The sequence below is a fragment of the Sprattus sprattus genome, assembly GCF_963457725.1.
Source record: "Sprattus sprattus genome assembly, chromosome: 15".
Taxonomy (NCBI): domain Eukaryota; kingdom Metazoa; phylum Chordata; class Actinopteri; order Clupeiformes; family Clupeidae; genus Sprattus; species Sprattus sprattus.
In genome coordinates, this window is record NC_137913.1 from 2,223,539 (window position 1) to 2,250,379 (window position 26,841).

Genomic DNA, 26,841 nt, shown 5'->3' on the forward strand with positions numbered 1-26,841 from the left:
ATTGAACATCCTGACAAACACAACCTTCTGAGAATTATCAGTGAGTTTCTCAACTTTTAAATATGGGAAACTGGCCTTCAGCCGTTTCAAATTTGCTCCAGAAACTATTCAGTAACATAGCTGAGGCGAAGCTAACATCGAATCCTTTGAAAGTGAAAGTCCTCTCTATGGCAGAGGTGGTGTAGACACACACACTCTGAAATTCACCTCTGCATTTAACCCATCCAGGGCAGTGACACACACACACACACACACACACACACAGTGAAGTGAGGTTACACACTAACCCGGAGCAGTAACTTGCCACCCTACGGTTTCCGGCCTGAAACCCTAACCAGTAGGCCACGGCTGCCCCTAAGGTGAATGACAATGGATCCATCCTTGTGGAATTCATTGACTTTGGAAATGAATCACCTGTTGTGTCCAGCCTGGTCGGGGATCGAACCGCCCGCCCTCCGGTTAGGTTACCAGTAGGCCACGGCTACCCCACTACCCGGTAGGGTCACAATGCAGTTTAATTCTTGGGGTTCAAAATTGAGGGCTTTTTGAATTAGCTTCCTGGAGAAGACCAGTCTGGACATCCCCAGGAGCTTTCCCTGCACCTCCTTAAAAACAGAGCGCACGCTGTGGTGCCTCCTCATGCCGGCACTGGCAGCCGACATGGTGGAGACACCAGCAGCGAGGCTAACGGCTAAAACCACTAAAACGGGCAATAAATAGCTAAAACAATAAATAGATTAATACTAAAACACTTTAAAAACATTAAAACCCGACAATGAAGAATAAAAATGCTCTAACCTGTATATGTTTTTTTTGCCAGAATGAGCCCCAATGCAGGAGGATCACAGTCAACCACCTAGGACTAGATCCCGACCAGCCAGGACAAGTACAATCACCTCTGTCCTCAGCCTCCCCATAATTGGAACTCTCCATGAGCAGTTCCAAATACCATCATCGTCAAATACCTTAACTGGTGGGCTTTTCACCAGGCAATATCTAGCCAGCCAGACATGAATGTCTTCTCCCGTCACCGTTTCATTAAACATTCTAACAAACACAACCTTCTGTGAATTGTCAGTAAGTTTCTCCACTTTAAACATGGAGAACTGGCCTTTAGCTGTATCAAAACGAGCCCAGAAACTACTTAGCGTCATAGCAGAGGCAAAGCTAACATCGAAACCTTTGTTCCCCGGTAGGGAAACAATGCAGTACAAATCGTTTGGGGTAAAATTGAGGGCCTTCTGGATTAGCTTCCTGGAGAAGTCCAATCTGGACATCCCCAGGAGCTTCCCGGCTACCTCCTTAAAAACAAAGCGCACACTGTGGTGCCTCCGCACGCCGGCACTGGCAGCCGACATGGTGGAGACCCCACCAGTGAGGCTAGCTGCTAAAACCACTAAAAACTAGCCAATAAATTCTAAAACAATAAATAAATAAATACTAAAACACTTTAAAACTTTAAAAACCAGACAAAGAAGAATAAAAATTGCTCTTACCTGCAGATGTTATTTCAGTCGAGATGAGCCCCAATGCACGAGGACCCAGGTCAACCGCCTAGGACCCGATCCCGACCAGCTGGGACAAGTTCAATCTCCTCAGTGTGTTTCGGATCAATGTCACAAAGACAAGGATCTAGCCACACACTGAGTGATCACTAGCTTAGCCAAAAGGCAGAGAAGCGTTCTTCTGATAAGAACAGATTTTTTTTCTTTTTAAATTGTTTTTATTACAAAAACCACCCTTTACATGTTATCACCGTTCATCACAGCCCTTCACCCAAAAACTTCAACCAAAGAAACAGCACCTTTTTAATGCAATCAGCACATGTCCAATGAACACAGTACCTTTTTAATGTCCTCAACACATGTTCAAAACAAAAACAGCACCTTTTTAATGCCATCAGTATTTGTGTAACCAGCACAGCACCTTTTTCCCTGCACATTTCATCCCCAAAACCCACAGACCCCCCCACCCTCATCCCACCCCCACCCTGGACAAACCCCCCCAGGCCCTCAGTGTCTCTTCCACTCCCTCCCTCCTCCTCCACACCCTCACCTCCGTCCTCAGCCTCCCCATTGCACCATTGAAAACCCCCCCCGGGTCCACACAAGGGATCATCCGATGCAGGGACGCTGTCCTTTTGTCCCATAGTGCCCTCTTCACCACCGACACCACCAACCACGCCACCTTCCTCTTCTCCGCCCTCACTTTCTGCATCCCCTCCCCCAGCATCACCAGGCCCCTCGTGAGGCCCGGGCCTCCCCACACTCCCCACCACTCCTCCACCAGGGCCCACACCCCCTTCGCCCCCACACACGACCACAGGGCGTGGTCCCCCATCTCCTCCTCCCCACACCCAAGTGGGCACAAAGGCGTGCCTCCCCCCCCCGTGCCTGTGCAACCTCTCCCTCACAGGAAGCCGCCCCAAAGCCCCCAGCCAATGGAGGTCCTTCTCCCTCCCCCCCACCTCAGCCGGCTGCATCGCAGCCCAGTCCACCGTCCCAGTCAGCCCCGTCGCCTTCTCCTCCGCCTGATGGCGGACCGCCATGCGCGGCCTATACAGGCCCCTATGGTCCTCCACCAGGGCTACCTCCAGGCACTGCGGGGTTGCCCTGATATAGGCCGCCACCGCCTCATACCCTTCAGGCCTCTCCTCCGACCAGGGCAGCGCATTCCCCAGTGCTCTGATCTTTCTCAGCACTGGCCTCAGCCAGAACCGTGCCAAGGTGACAGCCGCATGCACCTGCCTCTCCAGCGCCAATTGGCTCTGGAAGGCCACATGCAGGGCCCACAGTTTCTCTGTGAAACAGGGCATCCCCCTGCCCCCCAACTCCACCCCTTTATACATCACCCTCCTCGCCACCAGCTCCGTTTTTCCCCCCCAGATGAAGGAAAAGACCACCCTCTCCAGCCCCTGCCCCATGCGGGGAGGGGCCAGGAAGGTGCGCCCCAGGTGAATCAGCGCCGGGAGGGCCTCCACCTTCAGTGCCTGAATCCTCCCTGACAGTGAGAGGCGCCTACCCCTCCATCCTGCCAGCTTTGCCACCAAGCTGTCCAGGCGCTCCCTCCAATTTAGGGCCGCGCTTCCCTGTCGGGCGAATCGCACCCCCAGGATCTTCACCCCCTCGTGGGTGAGTGTAAACCCGCCCCCAGGTCCCCCCGGCCCGCCCATCTCCCCACCGGCCAGACCGTGGACTTTGCAGCGTTCACTTTTGCCCCTGACGCCGCCCCGTACTCCTCCACCACCTCCCTCACCCGGGCCATACCCCCCTCCTCCGTTACAAAGAGGGTCATGTCGTCGGCGTAAAGCGCCACTTTCACGCCGACTCCCCCTCCCTCGGGAGACGCATCCCCCCTAGACCTGGGTCCGCTCTTATGCGGGCTGCCAGGGGCTCGAGAGCCAGTACGTACAAGAGGGGCGAGAGGGCACCCCTGCCTCACCCCCCCCTCTGCGCCACCGCCCCTGAAAAGGCGCCGTTGACCCCTATCCGGCTCACCGCCCCCTCATAAGAGGAGTCCCACCAGGCTTCTGAAACCCGGCCCAAACCCCATCCTGACCAGTACCGCCATTAGAAACCGGTGGCTCACCCTATCAAACGCTTTTTCCTGGTCGAGGTTTAGGATGGCTAGGGGGAGCCTCCTCTGCTCTGCCCACCCCAGCACATCCCTCACCACGGCCAGGTTCAAGCTTGCCGACCTTCCCCTTACCCCACATGTCTGGTCCTGATGGACCACTGGTGCCCATCACCCCCCCCAGCCGCAGCGCCAAAACCTTGGCCAGGATCTTATAATCCGCCGTTAGGAGGGTGATGGGCCTCCAGTTCCCCAGCTACGTAGGGTCACCCTTCTTGAAGAGTATGGTGACCAGCCCCTCCGCCAGTGACCCTGGCAACATCCCCTTCTCCACCGCCTCCCTCAACACCTCCAAGGCCCACCCCCCAACTCCCCCCAGAAGGCCAGGAAAAACTCCACCGACAGGCCGCCATCCCCCCCCCCCCCCCCCGGCGACTTGCCGCGGCTCAGGGAGCCTGGTGCCCTCCCCAAATTCTCCAGCCCCAAAGGCTCCTCCAACCCCTCCCTCTCCTCCGGCGACAGAGTACCCTTCAAACAGTCGAGGAAGACCTCTTCCGCTGATCCCCCTCCTCCCCCTCCTTCACAGTCTTGCAACTTGCGGCCATGTGGCCCGTCTCCCCACACGTCCTGCATCACATCCCCTCGCACGATGCCTTTTCGTGCCCCAGGCCACCGCACCACCTGCAGTAAAGCGGCTGGCCTGGGTAGGAAAGAAAACCCGGGGTCTTGTAGTTTAACATACTACTTCCACAGACAGATAGGAGTGCCCTGCTGAACTGTCTCAGTCTCTTCCATCGGACACTCATTTATTGTTTTCTGTAAGATCCTGGTGGTGGGGAGACTACTCCGGGGGAGACTAGGTTCTCCGTGGGGGGTAGCTTTGCAGTTTTCTGTAAAAGTTGCCTCGAGCCCGGTAACCTCCGAAGACAGACTAGGTTAATTTTGGTGTTGGTCTGGGGGAGTTGTATGGCTAGGCTGGGCTTTTGTTGGTGATCTGGGGCATTGGGCTATCGTGGCGGCCACCTTGAGGGTTGTGTTTAGGTTCTCGTGAGCCTTTTGATAGGATAGTGTAGCCTAATTGAACCACCTATTTCTGAGATCTAGTCTTAGTTGGTAACGATGTTGACTGATTTATTTAAATATTTTGTTGGAGGCCTTCAATTTGTTTACTGAAGACCAGTTACTGTTACTCGCTGATCACTATGACATTACTTTGACTACCGCCCATAAAAAGACTAAGAATTTGAGTTTTTAGTAAGTCTGCACTTGTGCAGAGGGATGTGGGAGCCCTACTTGTAAAAAAACAAAACAAGGCTGACTTTCAAGTCAGTTTTTATTGCACAAGCGATTCACTGCAACACACACGTGTTATATATGATGGGCGATCCAGGACACACACACACGCACGCAGGCCTGAGGACGCTGTGAATTCACCCTCTGCTTTTAACCCATCCCGGATCGTCCTCCGGGGAGAACATGCAAACTGCACACAGAAAGGCCCGGGAGATAGCCCACCTGAGCACTGAAGGTCTCCCCCATAGGCAACAGTGCCCCATGCAGGAATCGAACCCATGACCTTCTTGCTGTGAGACAGCAGTGCAAGCCACTGTGCCACATCTATGAGGCTGACTTTCACAGGCAGCAATTGCTTACGGTCCTTCCACACTGAGCCCAATGGCTCCATTCTTGTACAATTCATCGACTTTGGCAATGAAGGGAGGCTGACTTTCACAGGTAGCAATTGCTTACGAATTTCTTGCGGCGTCTGTTCCAGTACCTCCCTTAGAATCATCATGACGACAAACGTCCCTAGTAAATCCATCGCGACGTTCCTTCTCCGCCTTTTCCTCCACCTTGATCCTCACCGACCACTTCAACTGCCTAGGACTAGATCCCGACAAGCCAGGACAAGTACAATCTCCTCAGAGTGCTTCTTGACCAATGTCACAAAGACAAGGATCCTAACCACGACGACAAGGATCTGGCCACATCCAGAGTCATCACTGTCTTAGCCAAAAGGCCGAGTCCCCAGACCCACGTCCACCTCAGCCTCCACTGTCGCCGCCTTCTGGGCCATCGGCCGTCTCCTTTTCCTGTTCGCTGGCTCCGCCGCCACGTTAGTTTACGTCTGACCCCTCCTCGGACAACTCCTGAATGGGTACGTTGGCGTACGTCCAAGCCCTCCCTGGATTGCTGTGCAGTCCATGATATTTTCACCAGATCCAGAGGGTATCCACCTGCGGAGAAGTTGCATGGTGTTTGTTGTGCCATCCCATCCCTGATTTTTAATCAACTTTTGGAGAGACTTTGTTGATGGTTAACGCCAAGGCAATTTTGCTGTGAAAAAAACAAGTTTTGTTAGTCATGAATACAATAATTGACAACTTTGAATTTGTATCTGTTTTTTTTATATGGAGCAATATAGAAAGGATATACTGACAGCGAACGTATTCTTGTCGTAGTTTCTGCTGCCCATGCAGCCAACAGTCATATGCATTTCGCCAGCTAACGTCATCCACCTCCAAAAGGGACCGGTGTGGTTTAGGCCCAGCAATTGTTACAGGAAACTTTTTTTGTAGGATGTCAAATGCTGATTCTGACTTTGACTTGGCAGCAGTACCAGAACGGGTCTTTCTGTTGGGACTGCTGCTACTTGCAGTCTCCCTGGAAGAGTCACAGTTGTTTCCCTCGCCTAAGGCAGCAGAGCTGCTTTCCTCTGAAGAAGACGTTGCAGCAGCTAAAGCAATCAAAGTTTTGTTGCCCTCTAAAATATTCTCAGTTGTCTTGTAGCGGTAATGCTGCTCTTCTGTTGCATTGGTATGAGTAAGGTAACTGGCCACCAATGTTTTTGATGAACTGGGCATGTCCTTTGTTGCAGTCTCATGGATACTGCGGGCCATCTGGCTGGTCACCGCTGGGACAGCAAACTTTTTTTCCAGCCAGCTCAGGTCAGTTGAGGGGCGGTGAATCTGCCTCCCTGCGCTGGAGAGGAAGAAAACTTTTGGATCCGTCTCATCCTCATCCCTCTTTCGTTTCCTGGCGGCCCTCTGGAAGACTGGCCGCAACCGTTTGTAGTACAAATCAAACCACTGTAGGAGAAAAGAAATGATATAGAGGGGAGAAAAAGACATTATGAGATTATGTTCAGCTGTAACAGAAAATATCTTTTGTCTTCTAACATGCCCGGGCAAGAATTGTTGTGAACTTACGTGCTCCTCCTCCTTTGACAGCGCAAATGTGGCCACTTGTTGCGTTGCTGTCATGTGTTCCTTTACTCCGATTACCCAAAGTGGCTCACCTGTCTCTTTTGAGATGGCTTTGTCCCTGGATAACCACTCAGTCATGTTCTGCACCACACTCGGCCTTTTGAACGTGTCCTAGAATCACAACAGCTTCAAGGTAGTTCAACCCAAGCATTCCTCCGCAAAATATGGTATGCCGCCCCACAGAGGTCGCAGGTCTTGGCCTCCCGGCACTCCTCCACCTTGTGGCTCCCTCCACACCGTCTGCACCGCAGGCCGTTGCCTCCCGCCTTGTCATGGTCCAGGCCCCCTGCATCTCCTGCAATAGACCGGCTGGCCCGGATACAACAAAAAACCTCGGTTGGGGCCGATGGAAAAGGAACACCCTAGAACATCATTGACTTTTATGTTCATATTTACAACAAAAAAGAAAAGAAAAACGAAAAGAAAGAAAAACAAGGCACACTTTTGACCAAATCAAACTAACACACACACACACTTACAATCTACCACACACACTCAAAGGACTGACACACTAACACACACACTCAGACTCCGAGCCAGACTCAGAGCCAGAGTCCTCTGCCTCCCCATCCCTAGGCTGCTCCTCCTGCTGCATCTCTTCCTCTCCCTCCCCATCCCTATCCTCCTCCTGCGGCATCTCCCTCCTCTCCCTGAACCACAGTTTGATCTCCCGCTTGAGTCTGGATTGTCTGCACAGTGGATGCTGCCTGACCCTGCTCTCTGCCAATTATTATTGCAAAATGCACAATTAAAACGTCATATGGAAAGAAATGGGTTAGGAACAATTTACACACTCTAATAGACTTGCCTCGTGTTTTTTTTGTCGGCACAGAGTCGGCATCATCATCAATAATGCTGTGGCACCACATTTTAGAAACGAGCTGGTGGTGAAGATGAGGGAAAATCCGTTTACACTGGTTACGGATGGCTCAAATGACACAGATACGTATACCTGTGACAGCTAAATTGCCTGTTTCCATGTTGACTCATGTTCATATCACACACACTGAACGTTCACATGCATGCAGAGTAAGTTATGAACCATATTATTGTTACAGGACTAGAGAAGATGAACCCATTAACTGTGAGGGTATTTGATAACACCAAAGTTGTGCACAGATTCCTTAAAGGACTTAAGTATGTCCAGGCGCGTCTTGCGGCTCTCCTTGACCGTCTGCTCGGGGCCGACCATGTAAAACTTGTCCGCCCTGCAGTCCACTGCCTTGTCCACTTTCCCCACAAAACCGGCACCGGAGCCATGTTCAGGCCGATTTTTCGTGAGCCTGCACCTCCTACAGTAAAGAGGATACATCAGAAACCTGTGTGTGTGTTGGGGCCAAATGAAAAGGACCCCGGTGGGTGCATCGACTCTCTCGGATTTCCTGGCTTTGGACGAAGTTTTGTGTTACCTTAGCCACTAAGGTAAAATTCCCCATTGGTTATCGTAACCAACTTTTTTTTTAATAAGCATAAGTGGGAATTGCCGTTGTGTGTTTACCTCTGTCCACATGCTTACCTCTGTCAGGTACTTATGGAACAGATGCGCAATGTGCAGCGTGACGAGGACTGTGTGTGTCTGTGTGTGTGTGTGTGCAGCGTAACAGACATGGTCATGGCCAGCTTTGGAAGTTGCCATGCCACTTTCTGTGACATGGACAGTCGGTGAGTACAACTGGAAAAAAATGTAACATAAAATGTACAATAACAAATTGCTTTCCAATCATGTTTTCATTGCGTTGCAGGGATTTCTGCAGACCACAATCAGCGTTCCACTGTAAGTAGTTTATTATTTCAATTGCAAGTTTATATACAAACAGCGACCTTTCTTCTAGGTTCCTTTTTTCTCTCTTTTTCAATGATAAAGTACACTGTAGCATAGCCTGGTTGCACACCTAAAATGAATGAATGACATTTAGCAAGGTTAATTTCGATATACATCCCCATCCTAATTGATTTATGGTGAAGTGTAGTGGTTTTTTGCTTACATAACTAATGCTATTTCCCCACCCCCCCTGCTCTCGTTTGTGACCGTGTGCTAGTTTGTATTTTGTGTGTTTGTGTGGGCTTGTACGTGTGTGTGTGTGTGTGTGTGTGTGTGTGTGTGTGGGCTTGTGTGTGTGTGTGTGTGTGTTTGTGTGTGTGGGCTTGTACGTGTGTGTGTGTGTGTGTGTGTGTGTGTGTGTGTGTGTGCGCGCCTTTTTGGTTTTGCTTTTACATAGGATATAAGAGATTGAGAGTTTTGCACGTCTGACGGCAATCAGCTACAACGTTGCCAATGTAAGTAGTTTCTATTTCACCTTGCTGTTCTGGCATCCTAAAAGTATCTTTTTGTTTTTTTAATGTATTTTTTTAATTCAATTTTATGATTTTATTTTATTCATCAGAACAATACAGCATTTCATGCCCTCCCCACAGACGCATACACATTGTGGTGTCTTCCCTGGAAATCGCATAATTGTATTAGTGACAGGATCTTAAACTAAACATAGCACAAAAAGTAAGAAAATTTGTGCTTGGTAGATTATTTCTTTGTTGTAACAATGCTTCTTGTTGTAACAAATCGTATACCATTGGAAAGCCTGTTTAGTTCCCTTTTAAATGGTGCCACATGCATTTGTGGGATGAGCAGCGCAGCTGAGTATGTGGATTGCGGCCATGAAAAAATTGCCTAATCTTCTCTTCCACTACTAAACAGCTTATTGGAAATTTGTGTTTGGTAGATTATTTCTTTGCTGCTTCAAACAATGCTTCTTGGAAATCAATCTTATACCCTTGGAAAGCCCATTTTGTCCCCAGTTGTGGGATGAGCAGCACAGCTGAGTATGTGGGTTGCGCCCATGAAAAATGTGCCAAAATTCTCCTATTCTCCAGTTGGTAATCACTCTTGAGTTGTTTGTTGGATTGGATGATTGAACTCTCGATCAGTAACAAACAAGAAATATTGGCAATTTTACACTTTATTCATTTAATACACCATCAGGGAGGGAATGGAATGGCCTGCCATGAGTCCAGACCTCAACCCAATTGAACACTTTGGGTATCAGCTTGGCCGTGCTGTAAGTGACCAACACAACCACGATGGCTGCTCTGCAATGACTCTTGGTTGAGGAATGGAATGCCATCCCACAGCAATATGTTACCAAGTTGGTGACCCAGCATCAGGAGGTGATGCCAGGCTGTTGTGGCTGTTTACACATCCGTCACCCGCTCCTGAGGTTCCTGAGGGTGTATTCAATCGATAAAGTGTAAAATTGCCAATATGTCAGGCATCAGTCCAGATGAGCTAAAGACGGGGTGGGTTATGAAACTGCCCATTGATCCAGAGATTGCCCCCTCAGATCTAGGGCCTCTGACTGTTGCAAAACAGCAGACTGTGCTGGTGCAGCTGCAAGAATGCCTTAAGGTGCGCAGCAGCAATCCGACCTGGTCAATGATACACAGTTTAACCCATACTCTGAAGTCCAGTTTGCTGATGGTGAGATGGTGATGGTGCGTGTGTTTGTGAAAGAGGGTGCCTTTGCTCCCAGGTGGCACGGGTCATATGAAATCAAAGCAGTCTGTAACAGCTGCGTGGCCGTGACCGTTAAAGGGAAGCTAAGATGGTACCACATGGCACAATGTAAGAGATTTAAACAACCAGCCAGTAAATAACTGTTGAATTTTGTGTTTCCAGGTCGGTCAGCGCCATACCATGGGTGGCGCCTGAGGTGCTGAAGGTGGCGGGACCAACTGGCATTCAGTTAGGCCAGAGGGTCCAACTGACACATGACTATGAATGCGGGAGATGGGTTAGAGCTTAGAGCCAGCTGCATACAAATGCACATATCTTGTTCAACATAATACTACACATACAGAGTATAATGACTTACCCTATAATCATTCCCTTTCAGCAGGTGACCGCACAAAGCAAAAGCCCTTTGTTTGGACAGCCCGGAGAGAGGGGACATACTGTATTGGGCAGTGCAGTCAGAGTGTCAGAGTACACTAATATGTTATATTGTACCTGGACTGCGCAAAAGTGTTTTAATTGAACTACCTGTGGGTATCACAAACCCACAGAGTGCCCTAAACTTTATCCCATCCCTCCGGGAGGTTTGACCAAAGGCAATGTCAACAAGACCTTACTGCATGACATACATTAGGTCATGGCTCATGTCTCCTATAACATATCGAATGTCTTGTCAGCGTATATAGATCACTGTAGTGTTAAAAATGAAACTTATGCATGGCTACAGTCACCGATCGATGATTTAATTTCTGATTATAAAAGTAGACTGCTGTTCAAATTTCACCTGCACGCACAAGGCGGCATTTATTAGCAAGTGTCTCAGGTCTTTTTGGCTCAGCTCATTCTCTCGCCAACACGTATAGGATAGATGGACAATCACAGTACTCAGGATGGTTGGTTGGCAAACCAGGTGGCCACTGATTTTCAGCATCTCACACATAGTAATGAGAACATCATTAAAGTGGTGAAATCTGAAGTGCATGCGCTTCTAACCGCGTCATGCCATATACAATCAGACCCGTACCATCGAGCGTGCCTTAGCCTGCATGATATATGCACAGGATCTGTTTACTACTGCCAGACAGGAGATTTTAGATTTATGCCTGCGCAAGAAAAAATGAGAAACATACACTATTCTGAGTTATTAACCACTGTGATGTTGTACACGGGGAGTGATGTACCGGCTGCATACGATTCTTTGCTACCTTCCCTTTAATTCACCCAGATCAGGTATACTTAGATTCTACCATCATACGTTCCATAGGTGTGGTGGAAAAAAAATCAGGTTTTAAAATGGAACCATATTACTGGGTATATGAGAGTGAAAGGAACTGAGACCTTAATATCCACTCAAGATTGTTGCCATGAGACCGAAAGTTATGTTGTATGCACTTGCAATACTCTGAAACCTTTCTCACAGAATGACACCAAGTTGATCAACGTCCAGTCGCTCCACGGGTATTCTGATGCCATCCAGGTGTCACGCAAGCAGTGGTGTGTGCTGAGCGAGATAAACACCTTTTCGTATGGGGGGTTGGCCTGCCCATCAAACCACAGGTTTTGTCTGGAGGTGACAGAGGATTTTTCCATGGGGCAGGTCAACATCCTATGAAGGGTGCCATTGGACACAGAATGTGTCCTTCCACCAGGGAGAAACATCAATGAGGAAGGTACCCAGGCTCTCACTAACACCATGAGCCTGGTGTCACAAGTGATACAACTGAGAAACATACACTATTCTGAGTTATTAACCACTGTGATGTTGTACACGGGGAGTGATGTACCGGCTGCATAGGATTCTTTGCTACCTTCCCTTTAATTCACCCAGATCAGGTATACTTTTTTCAGGCATTCCCACTTCCTCCACATGTATAGAGGAGGAGGTACATTTTATTTAATGTATTAATCTTTGTTTTAATGTATTAGTTTCTTCTGCCTTTGATCTGTTCATAATTATTTACATTACTGATTCACTGTCTCTCACTGTGTGTGTGTGTGTGTGTGTGTGTGTTAACTGATTCACTGTCTCTCTATATGTTGTTCGAACTTTGGAGGACAAGTTTCCTGTTACCTTAGCCACTTAGGTAAAATTCCCCATTGTCTATCGTAACCAACGTCTTTTTCTATTAAGTATTAGTGGGAATGGCCGTTGTTTGTTTACGTATGTCCACACGCCTTCCAATCCGCCAGGTACTAACGGAACAGATGCACAATCTGCAGCGTAGTCTAACATAGGAGAGGTGCTATATTGTCTATCTTTTTTTATTTCTTATTCAAATTTATACAATTTATACATTATACAATTAAGTCTGATACTTATATAATTTGTATTAATTTATTTTTGATGTTAATGTATATAGATTCTATAGATACTTGATTCCTATTCCTACTACCATGCTGCTTTGACAACTGAATTTCCCTCACTAATAAAAGTTTATCTCTATCTATCAAGGACATGGTCATGGCCAGCATTGGAAGTTGCCAAGCCGCATTCTATGACATGAGTCGGGCAGGGCCAGAGATCAACTGGCTGATGTAAGTACTTAAAGGAAATTTCTTATAGTCATTTTTTTGTTCACTGTCAGTAGTTTTTTATTTCAAATACAATTTACAAACAACAACCTTACTTTTCAGTCCCTTTTTTGTCTTTTTTTCAAATGTGTCAATCAGTGCGTTCACATGATGGCAGTACTCAGATTTCGGCCAAACCCAGACTTCTCTCTCCATGGGGGGTTAACTGCGTTAACTCACGCTCATGGCAGGGACAAATCCAGATCTTGGCCGCGTCAGTTCAAATCAAATGTGGAATGTTTACAAGCAGGCATCTGCTACCGTTGATTATACAGTAGATAAGTTGTGAAATTAAACAAAAACACACCACAGTTAAAGTTGTATTAGTATTGATTGATTCCCATCAATATGAATGGATTACATGACTAACAAGTGGTGGAAAAGTAAAATGAAAATATTTGTTCAGTGAAGTAGCACGTTCAGCCGCAGTCAACGTTTCAGTTTCAAAGTTTCGGTTTCAGTATTTCAAAGTGAATGATTTGCGCGTGCGTGTGTGTGTGTGTGTGTGTGTGTGTGTGCCATTTGGTGTTGGTTTTCCTTTAACATAGGATATAACAGGGTTCTGCACGTCTGGCGGCAATCCGCTGCAAAGTTGCCACTGTAAGTAGTTTCTATTTCAATTCTCTAAAAGTATCTGTGTCATGTGTATCTCTGAAAGTTGTGTTGTCTTTCATTTGACAGGCTTTGCCAGCAGGCAGTGCGTTTTGCCCTTGTAGGAGGGCCTTAACGGATCCCAACATGCAATCTGTCAGTGGCCACCTGGGGTCCAACGTGCCTTGCTGTTTCTGCTCCTCCGTGTTGCTCTTGTAGGAGGCTTTAACAGATCCCAAGTGCTTGTTGTTGTTGTTGCTGTTTTTTGGTTGTCTTGTTTGTTTGTTGTTTAGTTTATTTGAAATATTAAGTAGTAATGCCATGTGTACACTATTGAGGGCTTTAACAGATCCCAAGTGCAACATGCAAGCTGCTACCTGGAGTTTGACTTGCCTTGTTGTTGTTGTTGATGTTGTTTTTTGGTTGTCTTTTGTTTATGTGTAGTTTATTTTTTTTTAAATATTAAGTAGCACTAAATATTAAGTAGTAATGCCATGTGTACGCTATGTGTTTACACGTTCTTCTCTTTCCCACAGCACCCTAGTCTAATTACTGCACTAGCTTATTTGTAGTATTGCCATGTGTACGCTATGTGTTTACACGTTCTTCTCTTTCCCACAGCACCCTAGTCTAATTACTGCACTAGCTTATTTGTAGTATTGCCATGTGTACGCTATGTGTTTACACGTTCTTCTCTTTCCCACAGCACCCTAGTCTAATTACTGCACTAGCTTATTTGTAGTATTGCCATGTGTACGCTATGTGTTTACACGTTCTTCTCTTTCCCACAGCACCCTAGTCTAATTACTGCACTAGCTTATTTGTAGTATTGCCATGTGTACGCTATGTGTTTACACGTTCTTCTCTTTCCCACAGCACCCTAGTCTAATTACTGCACTAGCTTATTTGTAGTATTGCCATGTGTACGCTATGTGTTTACATGTTCATCTCTTTCCCACAGCATCCTAGTCTAATTACTGCACTAGGTTTGGGCCTGTTCTGCCACTTTGCATGCATGGGCTCAGCTACTGTGCTTTATTAATATTGCTCATCATAACTAAGGCTTTGTGGTTCTCTCTGCACTTGCCCCTTTAAAGACAAGCAACACATTTACATTTACATTTAGTCATTTAGCAGACGCTTTTGTCCAAGGCGACGTACAAGGGAGAGAACAATCAAGCTAAGAGCAATAAAACCTGGTGTAACAATAAATACTGCTTGCTTTTTTTTTTAAAGAAATATTTATTTTATTGTTACACCAGGTTTCACCCATATATCAATGTGAAAAGTGTCTATTGATGGCTCTTCTGATGACTGTAATGTGCAAGTGTACTGTAATATGATTTCTTTTGTTAAAATACACTTCTGTGTTGGTTAACATATTAATTAATTTGGAACACAATCGGCTGTTGATGAAATAACATGTTTATGTTGTGCCACTGACCAATTTCACTCAGCTCAATCACCAAGGTTTTCTGTTTCTTTAAAAAAAAAAAAAAACTCTTCTTAAATAAAGAAAAATGATATTCAGTTGTCTTTCTGTGTGACATTTTCAAGGAAGTAATTGATGATCAAACAAGTAATGTGATGTATTGCTTGTGGAAGAGTGGAATGAGCGTCCAGTCTGGTCATTGGGGGGGGCATATTTCTTTTATCTGTTGGCTTGCCTATTACAATACTGTAGATACACACAATACAGCTGGATCACCAAGGTTATCTGTTTCTTTAAAAAAAAAAAAAAAAAGCAAAACCTCTTCTTAAATAAAGGTATTTTTCACATGATATTCAGTTCAGATTAAGTGCTTGTAAAAAAAAAATATCTTTCTGAATGACATTTTCAAGGAAATAATTGATGGCAGCATTGATCATTGATCAAACAGTCTGAAGTTATGGGATGTAGAGCTTGTGGAAGAGTGGAACACTTCCAAGTCCGTGTTACAATGTGTTTCTGAAAGTCAGTTTTTGTAAGGGTATGTTTACATTTGATTTAAATAGAAACATATTTTACTATATTACTTTTACTCTCATTTTGTTATTGCTGAGGTGTTGTAGAACATTGTCATCTATGCCACTTGTGCATCAGTGTTTTTTAGTTTTCATCAAGGCATGTCACACTACCTATAATGACCATTTATCCTTAGTGTCCCTTTGTTTAGTCAATTTAATGTTGGCCTTGATTAGGGGTGATTTTGACGCTTGTTTTGTGAAATACAGATACAGATCAGGATGGGAACAGGTAAGGATCAATTTAACAATGACAAGAAGTTGACCAAAAAAAGTGAGGGGGAGGAGTTACAAACACATGGAAACTAAATCAAAGGTGTAGTTTCAGATGATTGATTATTGTGAATTATGCCTCTAGAAACACCATCCCAATCGTGAAATATGGCATGCAGGGGTAATTGTACACAGTTCACCCCAGCTGAGGATAACCTTTTGTAGTCTGTTTAAAACTAGGGTGTTACCGACCAGTAGGGCAATTTCTACATTCTAGAATGAATGGCTAATTTCTACATTCTAGAATGAATGGCTAATTTCTACATTCTAGAATGAATGGCTCAGTCAAAGCCCTCATCAAAATCCTACTGAATATCTGTGACTCTACAGTCCAGCACCGCCATCCCTTCAACCTAGATGATCTTTATACATTCTGCCAAGAAGAATAGGGAAAAAGCCTGCAGAACAATAATAATAAATATAATACTACAGCACATTTACATAGCACTTTTGAAAGTTCTCAAAGATGCTTATGTTGCTTACGCAAATGTGCTAACCTGGAACTGTCTCACTTCAAAAGTTGGATTGTGGTTTAGGTTAGGATACAGACTGATTGCATTGTTTCTCAAACCCTTAACAAATACTCATTAACATTGAAACGTGTAAAGGGACTGACTCATTAGGTTACCTGACTCTCAGACACTCTGCAATCACACCACAGTAGGCCTACGCCATCTAAAAAACATCACCTAGGCATGGGACTGACCTGCGTTAGGGTGGGTGCATCACCAGTGACCTGTGTAAGGGTGCATCACCAGTGACCTCATAAGGGTGCATAACCAGTGACCTCATAAGGGTGCATAACCAGTGACCTCATAAGGGTGCATAACCAGTGACCTCATAAGGGTGCATAACCAGTGACCTCATAAGGGTGCATAACCAGTGACCTCATAAGGGTGCATAACCAGTGGCCTCATAAGGGTGCATAACCAGTGGCCTCATAAGGGTGCATAACCAGTGGCCTCATAAGGGTGCATAACCAGTGGCCTCATAAGGGTGCATAACCAGTGACCTGAGTAAGGGTGCATAAGTGACCTCATAAGGGTGCATATCCAGTGTACTGAGTGGACAATAGGACAGAGGAAATCAGGCAAGGCAGATCAGGCAAATCAGGTGCTTGAGTGGGACCATACTGCCACCTAGTGTTCATTTGGAGTATTGAGATACTTTTTTTTTTTTACTTTTTTTTTTATCTAGTCAACTTTGCACTTTTACATATTTTTGGTTAAAAACTATATGAGCACACTGAGAATGTGAATATAATAACGCCAAAAAGGGCACAAAGGTCATCCTCTGGAATTTTGGTAAGACATTGTAGGGTATGAGTATTAGATGTCATTAAACACATTTCAGGTTGTTTTGTTATGGAGTTTAACTTCATTAACAGCTTTAATAAGTGTTTGCGCATGTTCTTGTTCAGGCTCTGGGCTCTGTTAAGCGCCTAAATTGAATTGAATTGAATTCTTGTGGGGCTCTGGATATTTTGTTTCTCCATCTATCTCTGTTTAACTTAAATAACCGATCAATTACGAAGATTTGTTGCCATATCTGTGGTAATCTGACCTCAAAATATATAAACCTTAAATTCTGTCCAGTGCTATTAAGTAGCGTGCGACATTTCAGAGACTTTTATTTATATTTTCAAATGTCCTGAAGCATGCCTCATTTTCTCAAAACTCTAAACACAAATCCCTTAACCACTCACGAAAAATGCAAAATCTTTTATATCTCCTGCAAAATGCTACTTTGCTTTCAAAATGATGTAATGTCACCTCAAAAGGGTATTTTGTTTTCAAATGACAAAAACAGACCATTATATAAGTAGACATTTCTCTAAGCATCGATTGAACACTGATGTGCTCAATTGAAAACACTTCTATGAATGGGAAAACACCCGTATGAAGGCCTTTCTAGGAGCATTATGCCTTTTCATGTTCAGTGTGATTGTATGCTTACTCTTGTAGTAAAATATAACTGTATAATGTTTTTAATGAAATATAACAACACAGAAATATACAGTGACAACAAAAATAGTTCTTTATTTTTTCCAAAAGTGCTGTAGGCTATACATCCCGAACCAGCAGGCTCAGGAACAGTTTGTTCCCTGCGGCTGTCACCCTGCTGAACTCTGCACCACGGTGATAGCCCCCCTGTCTAACCCCTCACACTCCTACAGTGACTGTATTCACCCCTCTACCCTGGCCTGACTGCCTAACACCTCCCTCCAGCCACTGAACATTTGCACTAAAATTGTTCATTTGTCTATATTTATTTAAAATTGTTGTCCGTATCCATATTCATCGTATTTATATCTTATCTAGGGATAAGATTTATATCTTATCTAGGATCTTATCATGTCTCCTACTTCATTTATAACATCTACTGCCACCTTCACCTGTACTTCACCTGCACTTTACATATATCTATATATCTATATCACATTTGCACTAATCACCACTATTGCTGTTCTTACTGTTCATACTTATATCTTATATCATACTGTATATATCCTATATCCTATACTCTGCACACTTCTGGTTAGATGCTAACTGCATTTTGTTGCCTCAGTACTGCAATGACAATAAAGTTGAATCTAATCTATTCTAATCTAAAAGCAGATTATTGTGTGTTGTGTTTTGAAGAAAGTGTGGCTAACAATTGAAATCTGGGTCTAAAGCAGATGATTCTACTTATAGTTTAGGGAGTTGGCACATGAGTTACAGGTTTTGGTCATTCTGTTATAAGATTTTTGAAGCAATCACATATCTAGTCAACATTTCACTTTTTCATTATTTTTGTGTGATGTGAGTGCAATTATATTGTTTAAACTATCTTAGAAAACTGAATTTGTATATAATAACTCCAAAACAGGTACGTAATATCTAGGGTTAGGGTTAGGGTAATATCTAGGGTTAGGGTTAGGGTAAATTTCCTCACCTGGAAATGATATACAAAATACATATTGAAAATATATTTGTAAGATGGAATTTTGGTAAGACGTTATGGGTATAAAATGTCATTAAACACATTTCTATTTGTTTTGTTAAGGGGATTAACTTCATTAACAGAATAGCCTCCAGTTAAAAGTTGTCAAATTCCCTTTAATGAAATGTGTAATAGAATTTGTGAGGGCTTTAGTTATAGCCTAGCGTTCAAAGTGTTACGATTGCAGAACAAGTCTATTGATCCATATTGGTGTGTTATGAGGGGTGTAGTTATTTAACACTAAAAGGTCTATATCCCTCGTCCGGGATATTTTTTTTTTTTAGTTTTCGTTATTCCATTTGTGCATCAATGTTTTTAGTTGAGCAAAATGTACAAAAACATCAAGGCATGTCAGTCAACTTAGAAAAGTCTAAAAGGCCTTGGACCTTAGAGTGTTAACATGAACTGGGATAATTTAATCGGATAGTAAAGGTGATTGCTGTCCAGAAAAAGATTTTAGCCAATTCATTATTGACGTACCATTTATGCAATTTGTCCAAAGCACCTTACTTTTGTTTCTTGTGTGTCATGTTTTGTATCAATTTCAAATACACATTAAAACCGATATATTGACTTATAAATAGAATAACTACAAATAAGAAAAGTTTTTGTCTTTTCTCAGCAGCAACAGATCGCAGTCTCCTCATTTACAACATCTACTGCCACCTTCACCTGTACTTCACCTGTACTTCAGCTGCACATTACATAGATATATTATATCTATATCACATTTGCCCTAATCACCACTATTGCTGCTCATGTTCTTACTGTTCATACTTATATCTTATATATCCTATATCCTATACTCTGCACACTTCTGGTTAGATGCTAACAGCATTTTGTTGCCTCAGTACTTGTACTCTGTGCAATGACAATAAAGTTGAATCTAATCTAATCTAAATGCAGATTATTGTTTGTTGTGTTTTGAAGTAAGTGTGGCTTACAATTGAAATCTGGGTGTAAAGCAGATCATTGTGTGTAGTTTAGCTGAATTAGTTTAGGGAGATGGCACATGAGTTACAGGTTATGGTCTTTGTGTTAAAAGTTCCAGCTCTTGTGTGTAAACACTCAAGAAAAACTGTAGGTGTCGGTTTTCACTCCAGTTTCGTCCTCATTGGTAGGGTCAGGTGCAATAGTGAGGCAATACTTCCACCTAGTGTTCATTTGGAGTATTGAGATACTTGATTTTTGAAGCAATCACATATCAAGTCAACATTGCACTTTTTCATTATTTTTGCAATTAGATTGTTTAAACTATCTTAGAAAACTGAGAATGTGTTTATAATAACTCCAAAACAGGTACGTAACATCTAGGTAAAGTTCCTCTTCTGGAAATGATTAAACCCTATTTGTTATCTATTTGTTTTGTTAGGGGGTTTAATTCTTCATTAACAACATAGCCTCCAGTTAAAAGTTGTCAAATTCCCTTTAATGAAATGTGTAATAGAATGTGTGAGGGCTTAAAATAGCGTTCAAAGTGTTACGATTGCAGAACAACATTAAAACCGATATATTGACTTATAAATAGAATAATTACAAATATGAAAAATATTATTTAATGTATAAAGTAGGACTCTGATGGCAGTCTTTAGATTTTTCCTCAGTCTTTAGTTTTTGCCTTCTCTCGTTCGTGTTCGTGGTACCTTGGTGGTGGTTGAGCACTGTCCATTCCAGTGACGTCCTCCTTGGTACCTTTTAAATAAGATGATGCTGGTCCAGCGGCTGTCCCATAGGCAAGAGTGAGGGACTTAAATATATTAATTCTAAAACTGAACGATTTGTAGATACAGGCGATTATACATTAATAAAAGCATAATTATGATAATTCAATTTCTGCTAGTAGATCCCCTCAAATCCTACACGTTTACCTTTATGTTGAACAGGGTTGCATTTTCATTGTACCTGTCATATTGAAAATACTTCGTGGCTTTAAACCATGCGAACGCGTAAAATATCGTTATAAATAAAAATGTTTAATTTTTGTATTAAAAAAAAATTTATTATTAAAAATATTTTTACGGTACGTCCTACGACATACAATAAACCCATTATAAGCGAGTTTTCGTAGCAACCGGGAGTGGGCTTCAAGTTTGTCCTGATGCACCACCCTTACCTGAAACATTTTTAAAACCATGCTTTAACGGTTAACGCGCCTTTTATCAGCGAGCGCCTGGGCTAAAGGTAGGTAGTTATGTGACTAAATGATAACACATAAAATGTAAATACATGTTTTTCAGTCATAAAAAGGGTTGTTGATATTTAGTGACGCTTAGTGCAATTTTGTAGACGACTTTCATAACTACTAAAAAATAATTGTTGGCTAACCTAGCTAGGATAGTGTAACTCCAGGTGGAATTGATATGTTTTCTAGCAGTTGCATTGCTGCATCCTTGACTAAAGCTGGTATATTTGATTATATATCTAACATTAAGCCATTTGAGTAACGTTACATTTCGATGTTGAAGAATGTGTGAGGAGATAAGAAATATGACCAGCAAATAATGTCAGCATTGTATCCGTCTCATATACAGTAAGTTGTGTATCTTCTTTGATTTATGTGGGGCAATGCTAGCCTAATGACGTTATATTAGCACCGCATGGCGGCTAGAACAAGTTGAGCTATGAGGACACAGAAGTTGGCTTGCCTCACAAAAAGATTGAAACGGTTGTCATATTCAGAATGTGCTTCGTTTGGTTAATTATAGTAGTTCTGGTAATTGAAAGGAAAGCGTTCACTCCGCAACCGGTAACATAAGCAGGCCGTGCATTCTTACACGAGAAAGGTAAAATAAACTAACATGTAACGTGACAGCTATGAGATGGCATTTAGCTAACTTCATTATGTTTTGTGCGTGCATACAATTGCAGAGACTGAAAAATGTACACGTGAACAAATACGAGAACCACCGTATAAGAAGACGATGCATAAGTGTGAAGTAGAATTAAAACTATATTATAAGCATACATTAAGCTGTACTGTAGTTATGTCGACAGAGTCCTGCTACTGTTGAGAAAAAGTGTTTGCTTGTATGATATTTAGGGCCACCGTTTTATTTATTTTATTTTACCGTTTTTATGTTTTTTTTTTGTGTTCCATGGGCATTCTTTTGAATTGAACTGAAGTCAGGGAGTTTAGTCACAGGTGTCATTGCACCTAATTGCACTGGTTGTGGCGTTATAACGCCAGGAGGTGGCAGTATCTGCATAATCGTAACGGGCGAATGCATTGAGGAACTACAGATCGATACAGTTTGAACAAATTTAAAGCTATAATTGAATTTCGGCCAATTTGTGAATAATTGTTTCAGGTATTATACTATATTTATGTATTAAAATATATGTGTGTTATATTGTTATAAATTGAACACTTGAGCATATCAGTTGTTATTGCACATCTGAAAGTGATGCAGTGATGCACATGCACTTTTATAACTGTTAACTTCTTTGATCTAGTGTGGTCTGGACTCCTCTTTGTGTTTCTGTTGTTGACATCACTGCACCTGGCTACTCCCTTCATGGACCCACTGCATTGGATGGCAGTACAGGTGAGGTATGTCCAGTGCCTACAGTGTTCTAGAGCCGTCCATCCTCAGTGCCCCTCTGATGGAACAGTTAAGATGCAGTCTTATCAATCTAGGGCCCAAGAAGATGATGTTTGCAAATGCCTTCTGAATTACATATTCATTTTTCTTTTTGCATACTATGACAATTTAAATGAGAAAGGTAAATAAAACGAACCTATAACGTTACAGCTATGAGATGGCATTTAGTTAACTTCAGTAATTTTTTAAACTTTTCTGTGTGTGAGCAGATATTCTCTGTCATGAATTTAAACAAGAACCGATTGAGTGCCTTTGAGTGCGATTGAGTACCGATTTAAGTGCCTCCCACTTAAGTGACATTTTACGCATCTCAACCAGTGCCGTCAAACCCGACCTGGCCTGTTTAATGAGAAGGGTGATACTGAGATCTGGATTCCAGTAGTTGTCAAGGAAATAACCCTTAACCTAGGACTGTATTCTTTACCTCAGAATTGAGACACACACCCGAGAATATTATTAAAATACAGACATTTACTCTGGGCCCCAGAGGAGTGACCTGCATGATTGTCTTCACGCAAGGCACTAACCTCTCCTACAAAATGTCTGCTCTTTATTGAAATTAATATTCACATATTCACATATTCACAGTTTAACATGAAGACACTCCCCAATTCCTTTGTTCCCTTTGAAGTTAGAAACAGTCTTGCTCCATACCATATTTCAAAATAACCTAAACAGTCTTTTGACATGTAAGCTACCCAGCCCCTCATAAACCAAGTTACTTAAACATTCTTTGACATGCAAGTTATCCGGGCCCCTTTCTCATACCAACCCGTACAAGACAAGCAGACTTTTTGTCTCCACTGGAACACAGACAAAGAAATACAGAAATGCCTATAACTAAATGAAAATACTAATAGTTAACCATAAATGATAAATTCCTATATAGAATTGAATAATTCCTTCACATTTCCCTCCTGTTTATCATTGAACTATAAACCAGTATATAATCATCAACCTCGTACATCTCCTTCAGCTTTCTGGTAGACATCATTACACTTAAGAATCATATTCTTGAAGAGACAGCAGGGCATCAATTCCTGTGACAACATTACATTCTGCATAGAATCACGTACTAGGCTAGAAATGAGAACTTTAATACATGTTGAAATACACATCATAAATATACAAGAAAGAAAGATTGCAACAATAGTTAACAGACTTTTCAACATAATTCGCAACCATGTACCAGAAGTGAGCCAAGCAAAAGGATTAAACCACGGAACATCCACCACCTTATCACGTTTTATAGCATCACAATCAGCCCTCATTTGCTGTAAGGCTTCAGAAACAGATGGACGTCATCAGATATCCAGGTATCATTCAGCATAACACAAACCCTTCCACTAGCGGCACTAAGTAAATCTAGCAGTAATCTATTTTACAACCCCATCAGCCAAAGGCCTTCCACGCTGACTAAGGTGACATTAACAAATAATCATAACCTATAGTTAAGTCTGTCCGTTATTAAGATGACTCTACCTAATCCTAGAGACGGAATCAGAGACAAAATTACTTTGATACTCTTAGTCCAAATCTTTTTAAATCATCAGGCATGTCAGTCCCGCACATGATGTCATGGTTCTCAACAGCAAATCTCTCCTTACGAGATAACCCTGCCTGTGAGATCGCACTAACACATAAACATGGTCCGTGACCTGAGCGGGGGCGCGTACGCCCCACCTATGTGAAGAGATCTGACTGTACCATCTTTAACCACACACCCACATTACCTCTCCCAACGTAGGAATACCCTTGTATATTCCCATTTACTGACTCTGGATGAGGAAGTGGTGCGTGAGGACACAGTATCCGTAATAATGACACTGTCTCTGTCTCTCATTGTTCCATTATTTGCAACACATAATGGCTATACAGAATAGACTATCACTTAAGGTGACATCAAAAATATAGTATTTAGCTCTACTAGTGGTTGGGTCGTGTTAAACACATCCTGCACCTGGATACTGTTTGCATCACAAGATGGAGTATTGCAGCCCCAGCTGTCTGGGCCACACTTCTCTCCAACACAGATCTTGGCTTGATATGACTATGGTCTAACCTTAAGTCTAGGTTGATAGGAAGAATTTGCATTAAGGTACATAATTAGAAATTAGTGTTATTATGTCTGCTCGCTTGCATAGATGCATATCTATCCCATGAATCATTAGACTACACAGGTGAGTAACATTCTCCAGTGCCATATATTCTCTCAATTACACTTGTGGAGGTCTATAAACCCAAAAGTACACCTGTAATAATCACTAATAGCAACAGTCTAGACATTGTTGTAACCGAATTACACTATTTATGCAATTTACAGAAAAACAATAAACCATATAAACAAGAAACACAGTAAAACAAAAAATTGGATACACCAATACTATATTGAGTAAAATTTCGAATTCGGCACGAATCCGGCACGAATTCGGTGACTATCAGACGGTCAAGAGCTAAATATCTCAACCCCCGGGAGGGAACCACTAAACCTTACTCAAAGCTAGTGGTGTATCCTACTAATAATCTAAGTTAACAGTGTGACAGGTGAATACAGGTCAATACAGATGAATACAGATCAATACAGATGAATACAGGTGGAAAGTTGACGGCTGTTCGTGTGGCCAGTAGCATTTGGTATGGTCACTCCCCTCTGTCGTCGGACAAAGTCTTTTGTTTTGATGACTTTGATGAACACCCAGTCTCCCACCTTCACCTTGCCTTGTTCCTGCGGAGACACAGAAAAACTCGAACAGTATGTGGTCTTTGTACATTTCCTAGTCAGTAAAGTTCTTTTCATATAATCTGCTAGTGTGGAAATGTCATCTGGGTTGGCTTTTACAGTTGGAGTGAGATCTGGTATTCTGTATGGTCTACCATACAGCATTTCAAAAGGTGACAACAATTGGCCTTGAGTAGGGGTAATGTGCATGCTTAAAGATACTAAATCTAAACAATCAGGCCATTGTCTACCTGCTTCTGCCATAGTCTTTTGAAGTTTAGATTTAACCGTACCATTCGATCCTTCCACAAATCCAGCAATCTGGGTGTGGCATGAACAATGCCTTTTCAAGTCAATTTTGAATTGTTGTCCCACTCTGTCCAGCATGTCATTCACAAAGTGTAATCCATTTTCAGACATTATAATTTCACATTGCTGACTAAAAGACTAAAAAATTTTTTTTTTATAGTTTATTAATCCATGTATACATATTGTTTATGTATACCTTTATCTACATATTCCCCCTATTGATCCATGGCCCCGCCCATGAATCAAAATCACTGTCCATAAAGATCTCGCTTGTAAGGCAATTACATTGCTTCAAGTAGATCTTGTAGTAACTTTTTATATCTAACAGAAAATGTGTGAAGCAGTGTTGTGAAGAATAGGATCTCACTACACCTCTTCTTTCAATCATAAGACCAGAGACATGATGTAGAAATCTGGAGGTTCATTATTGTAATCAATAAGCTACAATAAGGAAATGTTCCTTAGATTAGATCAGTCTCATTGTATGAATGTTCTGAAAGCCATTTTAAAGCCTGTAAAATGTGGTGTGTGTGTGTCTCCCCGTGGTTCCTGCGAGACCCCCGGAGACTAACCCCCCATCAGGGATTCTCTTGGAATGCGCCTATGTCGTAACTCCATTGCTGACTTTCACATCAGTGAATCATGTCTACGGCTAAGTTTACTCCTTCCCTAAGTGAGACTTTCATACAGATGAAATAATCCATGTTCATCTGAACATAAAAAATATCCCAATGCAGCAAAATCATATTGGCTGTCCGTACAATCAATTCCTGACTTTTGTATAACAGACACGCCCTGGTCAATGTAACTATCAGACAAGCTAAACGGTCATCAATCAAGTCCATTGACAAGCTAGAATCTCTGAGCTAAGTGTGAATCCCCCCGTGTGGGTGCGTTTATTAGCCTATACCTCTGAGTTAGCTGAAAATAACCACAGTCAGTCATAGCTTTCTTAATCGTCAGTCATAGTTTTCTTAATCAAGTGCAATGATCTTTTACTATTCAATCACCCCTAAAAATCACAGAGAGAATGAAAAACGCGATTTCATCTCAATGCCATTGATCTTCATGATCCTGATCCTCATGATCAACTCATGAACAAGACGAGACAACTAGACAACCGAAACCGGTCAGAAACATTGCATTAGCTGAATACATGAAATAAACAAGGCAGATTAGAACCCAAAACCATTTAGCATTTATCATAAAAGCTGAAAAAGCATGTAACATGCAACAAACCGCAACACGTAATTTCCGAATTACGCACATTCTCTTATTCCCGCATACTCGTCTATAGTAGCCAACATTGAATTATTTCCATCTCACTTAAGACAAACCAACAACTACACAGCCTTATGCTGTAATATTCAATGGTGTATTTTGACTAGGCTATCAAACAGCCAGTCACTCTAACAAACAGTATGGGCTCAGTCAATGTCC

The 26,841-nt window shown here is 42.8% G+C and overlaps 1 pseudogene across 1 annotated transcript; it reads left to right on the forward strand.

The window, feature by feature from the left end:
* Positions 1–10,984: 10,984 nt before the first annotated feature.
* Positions 10,985–11,959, forward strand: LOC308375720 (annotated as a pseudogene). Its single transcript has one exon. The product of its transcript is annotated as an uncharacterized misc_RNA (transcript).
* The last annotated feature ends 14,882 nt before the right edge of the window (positions 11,960–26,841 follow it).